The sequence below is a fragment of the Phascolarctos cinereus genome, unplaced genomic scaffold, assembly GCF_003287225.1.
Source record: "Phascolarctos cinereus isolate Bilbo 61053 unplaced genomic scaffold, phaCin_HiC Scaffold_5;HRSCAF=322, whole genome shotgun sequence".
In the NCBI taxonomy this organism is placed as follows: Eukaryota; Metazoa; Chordata; class Mammalia; order Diprotodontia; family Phascolarctidae; genus Phascolarctos; species Phascolarctos cinereus.
The window spans coordinates 79,637,505-79,652,863 of NW_027555958.1; positions in this window are offsets into that span (position 1 = coordinate 79,637,505).

The window sequence follows — 15,359 nt, forward strand, 5'->3', positions numbered from 1 at the left end:
TTTTGAGTTTAGGAACCAAATACAGTAGAAAGTTTTATTTACTTTGTTAGTGCTATGCTTACCCTAATGCATATGTGGGGTAAATAAGGTGAACATCACATACAATTATTTATGTTTCCTTTTGTCTGCAATAACAGCATTAAAAATTTCAGGCCATACCTAGCAAAACTCATGGTGTGCAGGTGTGCCTCACATGGCCTTGGAGTACCACTGTTCTTTAAAGGCATTATTTAGGTGAAACAGGTCTCCTTCCCAGGCCCACATTTCGCATCAAGAGAGCTTGATGCAAGAGCAGAAATCTTATGGAGGAGACTGCAATGTCCTATAATAGGGAGTTTTGCTTAAGAGAACCTAGTCTTGACTAGACATCTGTTATATCCTGTGTTGCTTATCAGAGCAATAGCAGCTATCCCCGTGTAAATGAGAGTCAAAAGCTCTGGAAACCAAAGTGAGAAGAGGAAAAAAAATATTGTACAATCTTGTGACATATCAGAGACAGCAGGTTTTTTTTCTTTTAATTGGCAGCTACAGAAATAAGGTTTGTTTTCTTATTCTATGCCACAGGAATCTGAAATTGGGATTTACTTAGCTTCTCTGGGCATCAGGTTCCTCATTTCTAAAATAAGAGCTTGGCCTCTAGGCTCCCTCACTTCTGCCACTCTTATAAAACCTATGTTAGATGTTGAAATTGTGACGTGCTCCCTTCCTACCAGTTTCAAGATATTGGCAAGTTACATGAAAAATGAAGGTGAGAACAGTTTCTGAGTTAAGGCAGGCTTAAAGAGACCAGTCAATCTCCCCAAACCAGTGAGCAGAAGTTTCTCAGGACTACGAAGGGCACCCTGAAGATCATTACACCAGGAATCCCCAAATTGTCTGGTTTATTCTTCAGGCATTCACAGTCTCCTTCGAGGTATTAGCTTCAATGTCACTGGGAACAGAAGAATAGCACGTTCGTGAAGACCCAAGAAATTCAGTCCAAGGGATTTGTGTTATTGGATAGGCCAAAGGGATAGTTCTATGGCCTGAAGGAGGATATTCTGGCAATGGACACTTCAAAAACAACCTTTAAAAATAACCTTTAAAAATTACAAGGGCTTTGGGACTCTTCTTCCCTGAATGTTCTTCCTCCTCCCTCCAATGCCGACATTCCCCATCCCCCTTCCTATGTAAGGGCTCATGATTGGCAGGTCCAGCTGATGTTACTGCTTCTAGTCTGGCCCCTTCCAGCACTCCTGACAGATGTTTTAATCTACTGTTTGAAGAATGACTTCTGCACAGTTCTGCTGTTCTAACATCTGTTTCTGTTTAGAAAGACAGAGGCATTTCAAACTGCACTGGCTATGCCACACACTGGGAATTGTTTAAACGGCAACCCAAGTTGCTTACATTACTCTATTACAGCAAGAGAAGGATTTACTGCAGTTAAGCTTGACATATTTTTAAGCTCTGTAAAATAGATCATTCATAAAAAAGGCGAACAGTTTAGCTTCCTAAATACATCCTTTTAGAAAGGAGGTATTTACTTTATTAACCAATAAAAACATCTAGGGAAAAAAAGGAAAGCATCTAGAAGTATTCTTGTCTCAGCTCTCTTCTGAGCCTAGTTAAATGATTGCTTTTCCAGTTATTATCCCTTGACTTTTCCACTTTCTCTTAATACGCTCAACACCCTGTGATTACTGTTACTCTAAACAGTACATGGCATATTACATGTCAGGAGATATTAGTGCATGGCTTCCTGTTCGGGGTAGAGGGAAGAGGAAGGGCTGCTTTTGAAACCCAAATACAAGATGACATGGTGTTCTACCAGGCCTACAACAGAGCAAACCAAATAGGCTAGTAGAGATAACCAAGTTTCAATCTGCTACTTTATGTGTAAAGTGAATCTTTCCCCATAAGCCTTTATTCTTCCCTTTTCCTTTGGCCTCAATCAGTTGCCTAGTATTCTGTTTCCCAGCATTAACTTATATCTATCTCCTTTCCACGTACACTGCTGTCACCATAGTTCAGGCATGCATCACCTCTCATCTGGATAATTCTAATGATTTTCTAAGAGACTTTTCTTCCTCCAGCTGTGTCTGCTCCAATCCATCTTCCACAGAAGCTGCCCAAGTAATCTTCCTAAGGAACACGTCTGACCCTGCTCAGAAACTTTCAATGACTCCCTAGTGCCTCAAGGCCAGGTATTCTTAAACTTGTGTGGTGTGTGTGTGTGTGTGTGTGTGTGTGTGAGACATGGAATCGTTTGCATGTTGTTTCTCCCATTAGAGTACAAGTTTCTCAAGGACAGACACAATTTTTACTTTTCTTTGTATCTCCATCACTTAAAACGGTACCTGACACATAGTAGTGTATAATAAATGCTTGCTCACGTGGTTTGTTGACTTTGGCAGTATGATGAAGCCTATGGACCCCTTCTCATAGTCATGATTTTAAATGCATAAAACAAAATACATAGGATTACAAAAGTAACCAATCATATTTAAATACAGTAATCAAAGTCAATTTTAAAAAACCTCATGAACTCCACATAAAGAGCCCCTGCTCTAGGCAATAATTCACACTCCTTAATCCAGAATTTTAACCCTTTCCTCATCTGTTCCAATCTAACTTTATAGCCTCATTTTTATGATTACTCCCCTTTATATACATGATCTTCCAAAGAAATGGCCTGCTAGCTGTTCCCTGAACTCGATATGACATTTCCTATCTCCAGGAGTGTGCCATCCCCTATTCCCTCCTCATCTCTGATATTCGGAATCCTTTTCTCTGTGAAGCTTTCCGTTATTGCTTAAGTTGAAAGGACATCCTTTTTGCACAAATTATGTTAGAGCATTTTTTCTATTTCCTTTTCCCACCATCACATTCTACTTTTTGGTACCCTTATATACATATACATCATTTCTTCTCTAGTAGAGTACAGTTTTGGTTTTGGTTTTGTTTTTGTTTTTTAGGCAATTGGGGTTAAGTGACTTGCCCAGGGTCACACAGCTAGTAAGTGTCAAGTGCTTGGTCTGAAGCTGTATTTGAACTCAGGTCCTCCTGACTTCAGGGCTGGTGCTCTATCCACTGTGCCACCTAGCTGCCTCTAGTACAGTCCTTTAAAAGTAGGAATTGCCAGGTAGCACAGCATTTTGTACATTGTTGTTCAGTCATTTTTCAGTCATCTCCAAGCCTTCGTGACCCCATTTGGAGTTTTCTTGACAGATACTGGAGTAGTTTGCCATTGCTTTCTCCAGATCATTTTACAGAAGAGGAAACTGAAGCAAACAGGGTTAAGTGACTTGTTCAGGGTCAGATAGCTAATATGTGTCTGAAGCTGGATTTGAACTCAGGAAGATGAGTCTTCCTGACTCCAGGCCTGGCACTGCATCACCTAGCAGCCCCTACTTTGTACATATTGGATGTTTAATAAATGCCATAGATGTTCTCTCTCTGAGTTAGTATAATTATTAGTTTCAAATATTGTTTTGTAATAGAAATTTTAATTGAGCAACATAAGGGTAGATGGTTCTAAGAGGTTTATGAACAGCAAAAACCTGACTACAAAACAAGATGCTCCTCCAATATATTAGACCAAGGAGCCTAATCTATGGAAAGAAAAAAAAAACTTAGGACTATGTGGATGGATCATGTAAGCAATCATTTCGATTCTTTGGGCATCAGTTTTTCTATCTGTAAACTGGGTTTATAACAACAGTCCTATAGATAACAATATAGGGGAACACTTTAATTTGTGGAATTTTTTTAATGTGCTAGCCAATTTTTGAATTTTTCAGTTCTAAGAACATATCCTTCAATTCCCTACAAAAAGGAAAACAGAACTCAATATTTCCAAATGATAAGCTACATCTTTCCATTGTTATCTTGGAAGTACCTAGGCATTGGGGGGGGGGGGGAAGGGACACACATGCACATACACATACAGCTTCCTTTTATTGATCCCTTAAGGAGTTGTGATTGAAGAGGAATGATTAAAGAAGAAAACAAGGAAGTCACATGCAAGCAGGATAGCTTTAAAAGTTATGTATTTAATTTATTATTTATTATTATGCTAAAATGATCTGTATATAATTGCATTTAACACATAATCCTCTTTTTTCCATTTTGTTTATGGAGATGATAATTCTACTTGGTATTTGTTAGGTTCAAAATTTGAGGGGAGGGCAATGGGAGTTAAGTAACTTGCCCAGGGTCACAAAGCTGGTAAGTATCTGAGGCCAGATTTGAACTCAGGTCTTCCTGACTCTAGGGCCAGTGCTCTATCCACTGCATCACCTAGATATCCTAAGTTCAGAATTTTTAAAAAGAAAGAAAAAGAATGGTTGAATTCTAGGATATATGTGTGTGGTTGGATGGTCAATGAGGTAAAAAGATTAATATGGGATCAGATTCTAGAGAATATCTATGAGTATCAAATCAAAGGCTGATCTTTGAGGAAAATGGGAATTAAATGGATAAGACAGAATATTATAATTATATAACATTTTGGTTCTTTCTTTGTCATTTCTTTCAGCTCTCACTTCATTCAAAAGGATAAATATCAAAGCATTAAATATACAAACAACCACCACCACCACCATTTTGGCCAGTCACTCAAAAATGAGTTATAAAGCTACCCCTTTCAACTTACTTAGTAGGTACAATATAAGTTTTCAACCATACTCAGATATATGTAGTGTATATTGTATCCAAATTTCCTTTTTGGGATTGATTAACAAACAGGCAGCATGCATAAGACATGCAGCTAGGTGATACAGTGGATAAAGCTACAAGGCTTAGAGCCAGGAAGATCTGAGTTCAAATCTGGCCTCAGATACTTACTAGCTGTGTGATCATGGCAAGTCACTGAGAGACTATTTGCCTTAGCTCCTCATCTGTAAAGTGGAGACACACTGGAGAGGGAAATGGCAAACCACTCTAGGATCTCTGCCAAGAAAACCTCCATGGAACAGAAGTCCATGGGGTCATACAGAGTTGGACATGCCTGAACAACAACAAGAAGCATGTATAAAATTACACACACACACACACACAAACACATATACACATGTGTATATATAGCTATATATCTATATATCTATGATATATATACATATTTGTGTCTAATGGTAGGCATCTCTGGGGGGAAGATGGGAAGAAAATGGGAAAAAAGAAATTTACATAATAACCATTAAATATTTAAAAGGAATAGCAAATTGTCCATAATCGATTTGCAGTTTCATTGCAATCACCTTTTTAAAAATTGTACTGTGTTATGGAAATCCTTGTTTTATTCCATAAAATAAAAATAAAATAAATATTTTTTAAAAAGAGGGAAGGCACCGGAATTGAGTGGTTTAGAAAGACTTCTCGTGGAAAATGGGATTTCAGTCGGGACTTGAGGGAAGCCAAGAGGTAGAAATGAGGAAGGAGAGCATTACAGGCATGGAGGATAACAGAGAAAATGCTCAGAGCTGAGAGACTGATTCTCTTGTTTGAGAAATAGCAAAGAGGCCAGTGTCACTGGATTGAAGAATAGGTGGCACGGAGTAAGAAGTAAGAAGATCGGAAAGGTGGGGGTGGGGGTGATGAAGGGGTAGGTTATGATAGGCTTTGAATGTCAAACAGAGGATTTTGTATTTGATCCTGGAGGCAATAGAGAGCCAATGAAATTTATTGAATGGGGGGAAGAGAGAGAAGTGGTCAGATCCGTACTTTAGAAAAATCACTTTGCTGAATGAAGCTGAATGAAGATTGGATTGGGGCAGAGAAAGACAAGGTAGGCAAAACCACCAGCAAGCTATTGCAATAGTCCAATTGTGAGGTGATGTGGGCTTGCACTAAGGTGGTGGCAGTGTCAGAGGAGAAAAAGGGGAATATTCAAGACACGCTGCAAGGGTAAAATCAACCAGCCTTGACAACAGATTGGATGGGGAGGAGGTAGAGAAAGATAGTGAGTAGTCAATGATAACTCCTGTGTCATGAGCCTCAGTGACAGGGGGGCATGGTGTTGCCCTCAACAGAAATAGGGAAAATGATAGTTGGAATGGCTTAGGGAGGGAAAGATAATGAGTTCAGTTATGGATATGTTAAGTTTAAAATGTTTACAGGATATCTCATTTGGAAGGCAGTTGGATTGAAGGTCAACAGAGAGGTTAGGATGAGATAGTTAGATTTAGGAATCATCACCATTGAGATGATAATTAAAAATCATGGGAGCTGATGAGATCACCAAGTGAAGGATTATAGGGGGAAAATAGAAGATAGTACAGGAAGAGCCATGTGGGACACCCACAGTAAATGGGCATGACTTGGATAAGGATCCAGCAAAGGAGACTGAGAAGGATTAGGCAAATAGGTAGGAGTAGAACCAGAGAGAAGAGACTATCAAAGAAAAGAAAGTGATCAAAAATGTGAGAGCTGTAGAGAGGGCAAGAAGGATGAGGACTGAGAAAAGACCATTGAACTTGGCAATTAAGAGATCAGAGGTAAATTTGGAAACAGCAGTTTTGGTGGAAGAATGAGGTCAGTAAGGGGTTAAGAAGTGAGTGAAAGCATGCTACTGGGAAATAAGAAATACAGGAGATGGGGTATAGAAGTCTATCCTGCCCTACAGGAAAATAGAAAGGGAAGGGGATAAGAGAAGGGGGGAGAGATAGAAGAGAAGACAGACTAGGGGAAGGGATATTCAGAATGCATGCCATTTTGGGGTGTGGGGAGAGGTGAGATGGGGTGAAAATTTGGAACTCAAAAACTTGTGGAAGTGAATGTTGAAAATTAAAAATAAATAAATTTATATTAAAAAAAAGAAGTGAGTGAAAGGAGAGAAAGCAGAGGTACCTATTACAGACTACAGTGGAGGATGGATTGGAGTGGGAAAAGACTTGAGGAAGTAAGATCAATTGATAATAGTAATAATAACAATAACTGGTACTTTGAAGTTTGCCAAAAGCTTTACATATGTTCTCATTTCATCTTCTAATTAGGAGGCTGCTGCAATAATCCAGACAAAAGGTGATGAGGACCTGTACTAGGGTTGTGGCTATATGAGAAGAAAGAATGACTCAGATGTGAGAGATGCTGAGGAAGTAGAAATGACAATATTTGGCAACTGATTAAATATGGGAGATTGGGGAAGTTGGGAATCAAGGATAATGCCATGTTTACAACCTGAGAGCCTGGAAGAATGGTTGTGACTTCAAAAGAAAGAGCAAAGTTTGGATGAGGGCTGGGCTTGTTGAAGGAGAGGCGGTAATAATGAGTTCTATTTTGGACACATTGGGACATACAGTTTGAAATATCCAATAGTCTAGTTTCTGTTGTGCTTGTGGCTTCCTGAGGTCTTCCTTTATGCTGGCTTTCACCAACCTCATGCTTCAGACTCCACACCACCATTAGCATGACCCGTATAGTCAGTTAAGTATTTTGATGAACAGTATGAGTACTGGAATGTTATGTTACCTGGAAAACTTTCAAAAGAAGTGTCAAAAACCCACCTGATGTCCAAAGAAGAGTAGAGGATACTGGGTGTCCAGTAGCTTAGATATGTCCATCATAAAATTCATGAGCCAGAACCACATATTCTACTCTTTAGAAGACTTCTTCCAAAAGAACAACAAAAATGAAATTGACCTGAGGTCTTCACTTACTTATTTTTTTGCAATTATGTTCACATGTATATATGATAGTAGTCAGTGCATATTCATACTTGTGAATGAGCTGTATTTTTCACAGAAACAGGGCTCAGTTAAATGCCACTGTGAGCAGACCTCTATATAGTGTTTAAGATCATTTTTTACTAGTCAATTTTCTCTTAATGTAAATGCTTATTTGACTTCTCCTTGAATTATCTCTGTTTAATGAAGTTCATATGTTGCATGTAAAAAATAGTGTCCAATAGGAAATTGGGGATGTCAAGTTGAAGTTCAAGGGAGAGCCTGGGGTTGATGATATAGATCTGGGAGTCATATACATATAAGATTTAAATCCATGATTGCTGATAAAGTTACCAAGAGTTACCAAGGTTACCAAGAGAGAAAGAGAAGAGTAGGGGGCCTTGGGTAGAGGGAACCTTATGGAATACCTTTAAGAAATATGGAATTTAGGGGTTGTGATATGGATGATAAACCAGCAAAGAAGACTGAAAAGGGGTAGGAGAACCAGTAGCAAGCAGTATCACAAAAATCCAAACTAGTATCTAGGAAATAATATATAGGAAGCCATAGTGATTGATATTGTCAGAGGCTACAAAGGTCAAGGATGAAGACTGTGGAAAGACCCAAATTTAGCAATTAAAAGAGAAACTATTGGTAATATTAGAGAGAGCAGTTTCAGTCAAGGGATGAAGAGATTGCAAAGAGCTGAGGAAAGAGAGGAGAGGCACTAAAGGCAGCAAGTATAGATCAGGTTTTCTAGGAGGTTGGCTGAGAACCTTAAGAGGAATACAGAATGATAGCTTTGAGAGGATGTTAGGGTCTAATGAAGGGTTTTTTTTTAAGTGAAGGATACTTGGGAATCTTTTTCTAGCTGAAGGGAAGGAGATAGCAAGAAACTCAAGATTAAAAAAAGAAAGAGAATGATTAAGGTTACAATCTTCTGGAGAAGATGGGAGGGATTTGGGAATATAGTCACATGTAGAGGGGTTAGCCTTGGTGAGGAGAAGAGCCACTTCTTTGTCAGAGACTGGGGGAATGCAAGAGCGAGGAATCATGTTAAAAGGTTTGAGATGGAAGAGAATGGGAGAAAACGGAGCTCATGGGAATGACTTTTAATTTTCTCAGTAAGAGGAAGTCAATATTCTCAGGTTGAGTGGGGTCAGGTTGGAGGTGTAGGAAGTTTGAGGAGAGATGAGAATATTTAGAAGAGCTTTTTTTTTAAGGTAATTGGGGTTAAGTGACTTGCCCGGGGTCACACGGCTTGTTAAGTGTCAAGTGTTTGCTCTAAGGCCAGATTTGAACTCAGGTTCTCCTGACTTCAGGGCTGGTGCTCTACCCACCATGCCACCTAGTTGCCCATAGGAGAGCTTTTGTGGGTAGTAAGATAGAGAATCAATAGGGGAAGAATGAAAGGATTGCCTTGATGCAATAGGGGCCCAGTTAAAGTCAGATAACTTGAATTTATAATGCACCACAAGCTGAAAAAGCACTCTCTACAATCTCTTTTGTTGTTGCTCAGTTGTTTTTCAGTTGTGTCCGACTCTTTGTGACCCCATTTGGGATTTCCTTGGCAGAGATACTAGAGTGGCTCACCATTCCCTTCTCTAGCTCATTTTACAGATGAGAAAACTGAGGCACACAGGGTTAAGTGACTTGCCCAGGGTCACATAACTAGTAAGTGTCTAAGGCCAGAGTTGAACTCAGGAGGATGAATCATTCTGATTCCGGGTCCAGCACCATATCCACTGTGCCACCTAGTTGCCTTGTTTACTTTAGCTGACATACTAATTTTATGAGAGCCTGTAGGATTACCAAGGGGAAAAGTAAAACCTAGGAACCATAGTGTCTCAGTGTTACTCTTACGGTACTGAAACCACTGACTATCATGCTATGTTATCTCCCACACACCCAAGACAATAGGGAAGGTCTTACAAGACTTCAGGGAAGCAGTTGTCCTTGACTTTATGATTAGGTCATCACGGCCTGGCCTTTTCCTTATGTTCTGTGCTTTAATTCCTTTGCAATGCAACCCAATGGTCAAGGCTTTCTCCAGAGACACACACAACACAAGGGACAAGCAGGGAAAGCCAAACAGGTAACCAGACCGAGCAGAGCTGAGCTGCTCTGCTTTAAAAGGGTCGACCATAGCTCTCTTACCCTTTTTGCTTTCAAGACACACAAATTTAGCACCACCCTCTCATGGCCATATCAAAACACAATCCCAGACACCTTCCTGGCCCTGCTTTTATCTTTAAATTGCAGTTTATAGGCCTCTTTGGAGTAAGTGAGAGGCACTGATTCTGAAGATTACTGGCAACTGCTACCTTCCTGTTCCACAGACTGACTGTCCTGATTGTGGTATTTTGAAGAACAATCTGGAAATATGCCCAAAGAGTTATAAAACGGTGTGCCCTTTGACCCAGCAGTATCACTTTTATGTCTGTTTCCCAAGGTGATGGGGGGGAAAAGGAAAAGACCCTGTATGTTCTAAAATATTTATAGCAGCTCTTTTTGTGGTGGCAAAGAACTGGAAATTGAAAAGATGCCCATCAATTAGGGAATGGCTGAGTAAGTTGTGGTATTGTGCTGTAAGAAAAGATGAGCTGGTTGATTTTAGAAAAATATGGAAAGACTTGGATGTAATAATGAAAATTGAAGTGAGCAGGACCAAGAGAGCATCATATACAGCAACAGCAATATTATTGGAAGAATATTTGTGAACAACCAACTTATTCTGAGTGCAATACTCAGATCAACTCTTAAAGTCCTATGAAGGAAGATGCTGTCTATACTTTCAGAGAAAGAACTGATTAATAGAAGTATACATAGTATGGTTTTACATATATTTATAAATCTGCACCAGTTGTGGCCTTCTCTAGGGAAGGTTGGGGAAGGAGGGAGGGAGATAATTCAGAGCTTAAAATGTAATAAAAAAATTAAATTTTAAAAAATCCCTGGAATTGAGGGGAATTCTCCAATAATAATTAAATCCCTCAAACTGTATAATGTGTGTGTACCCTGCATACTCTAAGGAATAGGGTTCCAAAATGCAAAAGAAAAAGAGCATTTGGCAGTTCAAATTGAAGAACTCTTAACTTTCCAAATTTGGCTTCAAGTTCCCTTCTCACTCTAAAATCTTACCAAAGTCCCAGAGGATTGCCCCCAGGCACTAGCTTCTCTCAAAAAATGAAATGAGCAAACCAGCCTTTACCACAAGGGGTGAACCTTAGCAGTGAAGAGAAGAGACAGAATATTAAGTTTCCCCCAGAAGAAGTAATATGCAAGACTAATATAAAGAGAGGTTAAGGATTTCTTTTTAGTTTTTAACTCAATTTTATTTTGTTGGAGTGAGGCAAGGTGATTTTCTTTACTATAGTCGAAGATGATCAGCCTGAGAAGGGTTTCCCTCTCTCAAGCTGTATACAGCCCTAAAAAGCAAGGAAGTCTTTCCCCAGCCAGCTCTTCAACCACAGAAGAGGATTGTCCTGTCCTCCAATCAGATCCCAAGCCTTGTGATCCAGTGGAAAGAGCATTAAGCATGGAATAAGAAGAGTTGGACAGAAGAACCACCACTTCCTAGGAATATAACTGGAGGCAAGTCCCTTGGATAGATTGAGCTCTAGTTTCAGCATATATTAAAAAAAGAAAATAACATTATTTGCACCACCCACCTGGTAAAGTGCTATTTAAATGTGAACTGTTATCATTTCAGAGGCAGGACTTGAAGTCAGTTCTTCCTCAATCCAAAGTCAGCATGGGTTCTGGACCTCTAATTTCATTCATGCATAATGATACATATGTGGAGAAAATATATTAAATATACATACATATAACTGGTATAGAGAGAAGGTATGGCCATAGAGAGAGAGGGTGTGGCCACATAGTATGATGTCCAAACCCCCTTTTTTCTCTCTCTGGGCTGGCTAGCTCACTTACAACTGGTACTCAAAATGATAGGTCGGATGGGTTTTCTCAGAAGGGGAGCTTTCCACAAGTAGTCACACTACTACAATTTATTCTAAGTGCCCTAGGGGCAGTAGTGTTCTGGTAAATGTTTAACAACGAACTCTCCAAAAAATGTATGTACAATATACTTCTACACTGAAGTTGCATTATTAGTATTTTCTCCATTACTTTCTTAAGTCTAAACCAGAGGTGGGGAACCTGTGGCCTCGAGGCCACACGTGGCCCTCTAGGTCCTCAAGTGTGGCTCTCTGACTTAATCCAAACCTCACAGAACAAATCCCCTTAATAAAAGAATTTGTTCTGTAAAACTTGGACTCAGTCAAAAGGGATTTGTTTCTCTCACTAGAACGACATTCTGCCCTTCGATGGCTAGATTCCTTCCATGTCCAGGGGTGGGGAACCTGCGGCCTTTTATTAAGGAGATTTGTTCTGTGAAGTTTGGATTCAGTCAAAGGGCTGCACTTGAGGACCTAGAGGGCCAAACGTGGCCTCAAGGCCACAGGTTCCGCATCCGTGGCCTAACAATCAACAAAACAATAAATCAAACCTTTATCTGTAATGTGTACCAGTTTCCCAGGTTTGCTCACACTAAAAATTGAACATGGCTCTCCAGAATCAGTTTGAGATACTCCCTGTGGGAATAACTCTGGTGTGAAGAAAATACACATCTATATTCACAATGGTAGCCCTTGAGCCCCAACCTATGTGCTTCCCATTTACTTAAATCAGTTGCAATGACTTTATTTTATTCATTTTTAATTTTTTTTAAGATGGTGTCTCCCTATCTCACCCAGGCTAGAAGTGCAGCAGCCACTTATGGTTCCAATTTTACTATCAAGTGACCTGCTCCATTGCCAACACAGGCCAGTTCATCCCTCTTAAGGCAGCCTGGTGGCCCTAATTCCCAGGGACTTGGTGCCAGAGAATACATACATATAATCAGATTAACCTACTGCGACTCAGAACTCCTGAGCTCAAGCAATCCAAGCCAGCCTCTGCCTCCCCAGGAATAGGGATTACAGGTGCATGCTTTTTTGCCTGACTCCATTTAAACATGAAACTTTTACTAAATAAGACAAAATCATGAACAGTCATAACTAAACATTTACTAAATTGGGGTGGGGGGAGAAAAAGCATGAGTAATCAAAATAGTTCACCCATAAACCTGGGTCACATTCTTCCACAAATGCAATAAATAGGGGGGGAAGAGTGGGAAAAAACTTAGAGAAACTTAGCCATGAGGCACGTGAGTGAGGAATACAATATTCCCTGAACAATTCCTGACTGTGGACTGAAGACCTGGATGTCTATAGTATCTCTAAGGCACAGTCTGATCTGTAGCCTATGTTTCCTGCTTGGTAAAAACATCCCTTTTCTCAAGCTCTCCCCTATCCTAATTAGATAAAGCTATTTCTCTGCTATTGCTAGACCACTGAACCAGTGTTAAGCGCTTTTAGATAACCAACAGCCTTAAACCTGTAAATTTGCAGAATTTCCTAGTTATATCCTCTGGGCTGGGCACTGAGGCAGTATTACAATCTTTAAATAAGAAAGCAGCTCCTTTTTAAGTCTGGGATATGCAAAGCTAGTTGTTCTTCTCTCTATGGACTTTGAGGGGTTATTTCCTTCTTAAGCAGTAGAGGTCATGGGATGCATGCAAGCCTGAGAGGGGTTTCCCTCCCTCAAGCTGTATACAGCCCTAAAGAACAAGGAAGTCTTTCCCCAGCCAGCTCTTCAACCAAAGAAGATGGATTCTCCTTTTCTTCAGTCAGATCAGCTCTCCACCTCAATGGCAGAGTGTGCCTTTCAGCAAGTAGCTGGTCTCAGTTTCTGTCAGTTCTATTTCAGTTCTATCAGCTTTTCAGCCCTGTATGTTCTGTCTTCCAATGTCTCAGCTTCTGTAAGCAATATCTCTTGCTGGCTTCTCTGATTTCTCTAATGTACTCAGCTCCTTCAGTTGCAGACTCCTGATCTTCTAATCTGGCTTTTAGTGCCTCATTAGGCACTAAATTTACTACTCTTGATGAGTCATAAATCATCTACAAGTTAGGTTGAGAAGCCCAAAAATATACATTTCTGTCAAATATAACACAAATAGTTAAGACATTCCTTTGCCATAGTCCTCAAACAGTTCTTTGAGTCAACGTTTCCCAACAATAACCTCCAGAATGCTAAAAAAACAGTCAAATTAGCTTCAAGTATCCACTGCAGCAATAATAATAACAATAATAATGAGCAGCACTTATATGGAGTTTTAAAGTTTGCAAAGCACTTTGCATATATTATTTCATTTGAGCCTCATAACAACTCAGTGAAGTTGGTGTTATTATTATCCCCATTTTACAGATGACGAAACTGAGGCTGAAATAAGTAAAGGGACAATGTCCAGGGTCACACAACTCATAAGTATTTGAGGCAGGATTTGAATTCAGGTGTCCTTGACTCCAAGTACAATGCACTATCCCCTGCACTCACCTAGCCTTCTCTGCTATTAGTCAGTACTTTTTGTACTGAGATATTGTTCTCTCTTAAGTCCTCTCAAAACTGTTATCTGAGGGGCTTTAGGTTCTCTCAGCCCAGTCTGTGTTTTCCCTTTAAACTGCTTTTTTCTGTTCATATAAAATGTCCTTTTTCTTCCACTTTCAGTAAATAAAATGTCTGCATAAGAGGTAGAACTTCGCATACATGTGTGTATATGTTACATACATGCAAATGTGTGTGTATGTGATGCTGCCCTTTTCTCATGTAGATATTTAATTTATTAAAAGGAAAAGGATATCATATGTACGTAACTATATAGTAAAACACACATGTAACATATATGACATGTGTTATTGAGGAGAAGACATTTTCCCTTTCCCCAAAGCCTTGAGATTTCTAGGACTGGCAGGAGGCAGGAGGTGTGCTAACAGTAATACTTCTAACCCTTCTAAGTAGAGGGTTGGAGCTGTGGTGTCTTGTGGCATTCTTTGCAAACCAGCCAGGAAGAGGGGTGCATAACAGAGAGTGAGGAGCAGTCTTGGAAGCCAGTCTGGAAATCTACAATAGAAAAACTAGAAACTTACTAGTTGGCTAATCTCACTGTAGTGGGTTATCAGACAAAAAACTGATACACAGAAAGAAGGACTTAATCAGGGATGGGAAACCTGTGGTCTAGAGACCTCAAGGCCACAGGTTTCCCACCCCTGATGCTTTTGCACCCCATAACAAAGGGAAATTTTCCAGTTTCCTAAATTCCTTTTGAGGTTTGTATGCTAGTAGAGGTCAAATCTAAAGGGCGTCCAGAATCATCCATTTCTTAGCCAGGCCCAATTGTATATTATATACACAAATGCTACTCATGAAAGCTGTGTTTTCAACCTTTCCTCAACCATAATCAATAACTGGTTGTATATAATCAAGACAAATGTTGCATAATAGGGCCATGTTTATTAAGTCAATATATGGCTTGTAGTGAATTCCTTGGCATTGTTTGTACACGGTGTAAATATTTTAAAATTCTGCCGGTAACAGGAGTTTCTGTATACATTATACAGAGTACTCTTTTATCCGGTTAAGAGAAGCAATATGAAGGAGCGGATGCAACTTGTCCAAACAAACATGTGTTTCTTCCTCCAGCTGGGCGGATTGTCATTATTTCCTTTTGGAACGTCCTTTTGTCATCTTTCACAGCCATAGCATATATACACAGGTAAATATGTTGGTTTAAAGTATCTACTATTTATAACTAGAAAACCAAAATTAATAGATGAC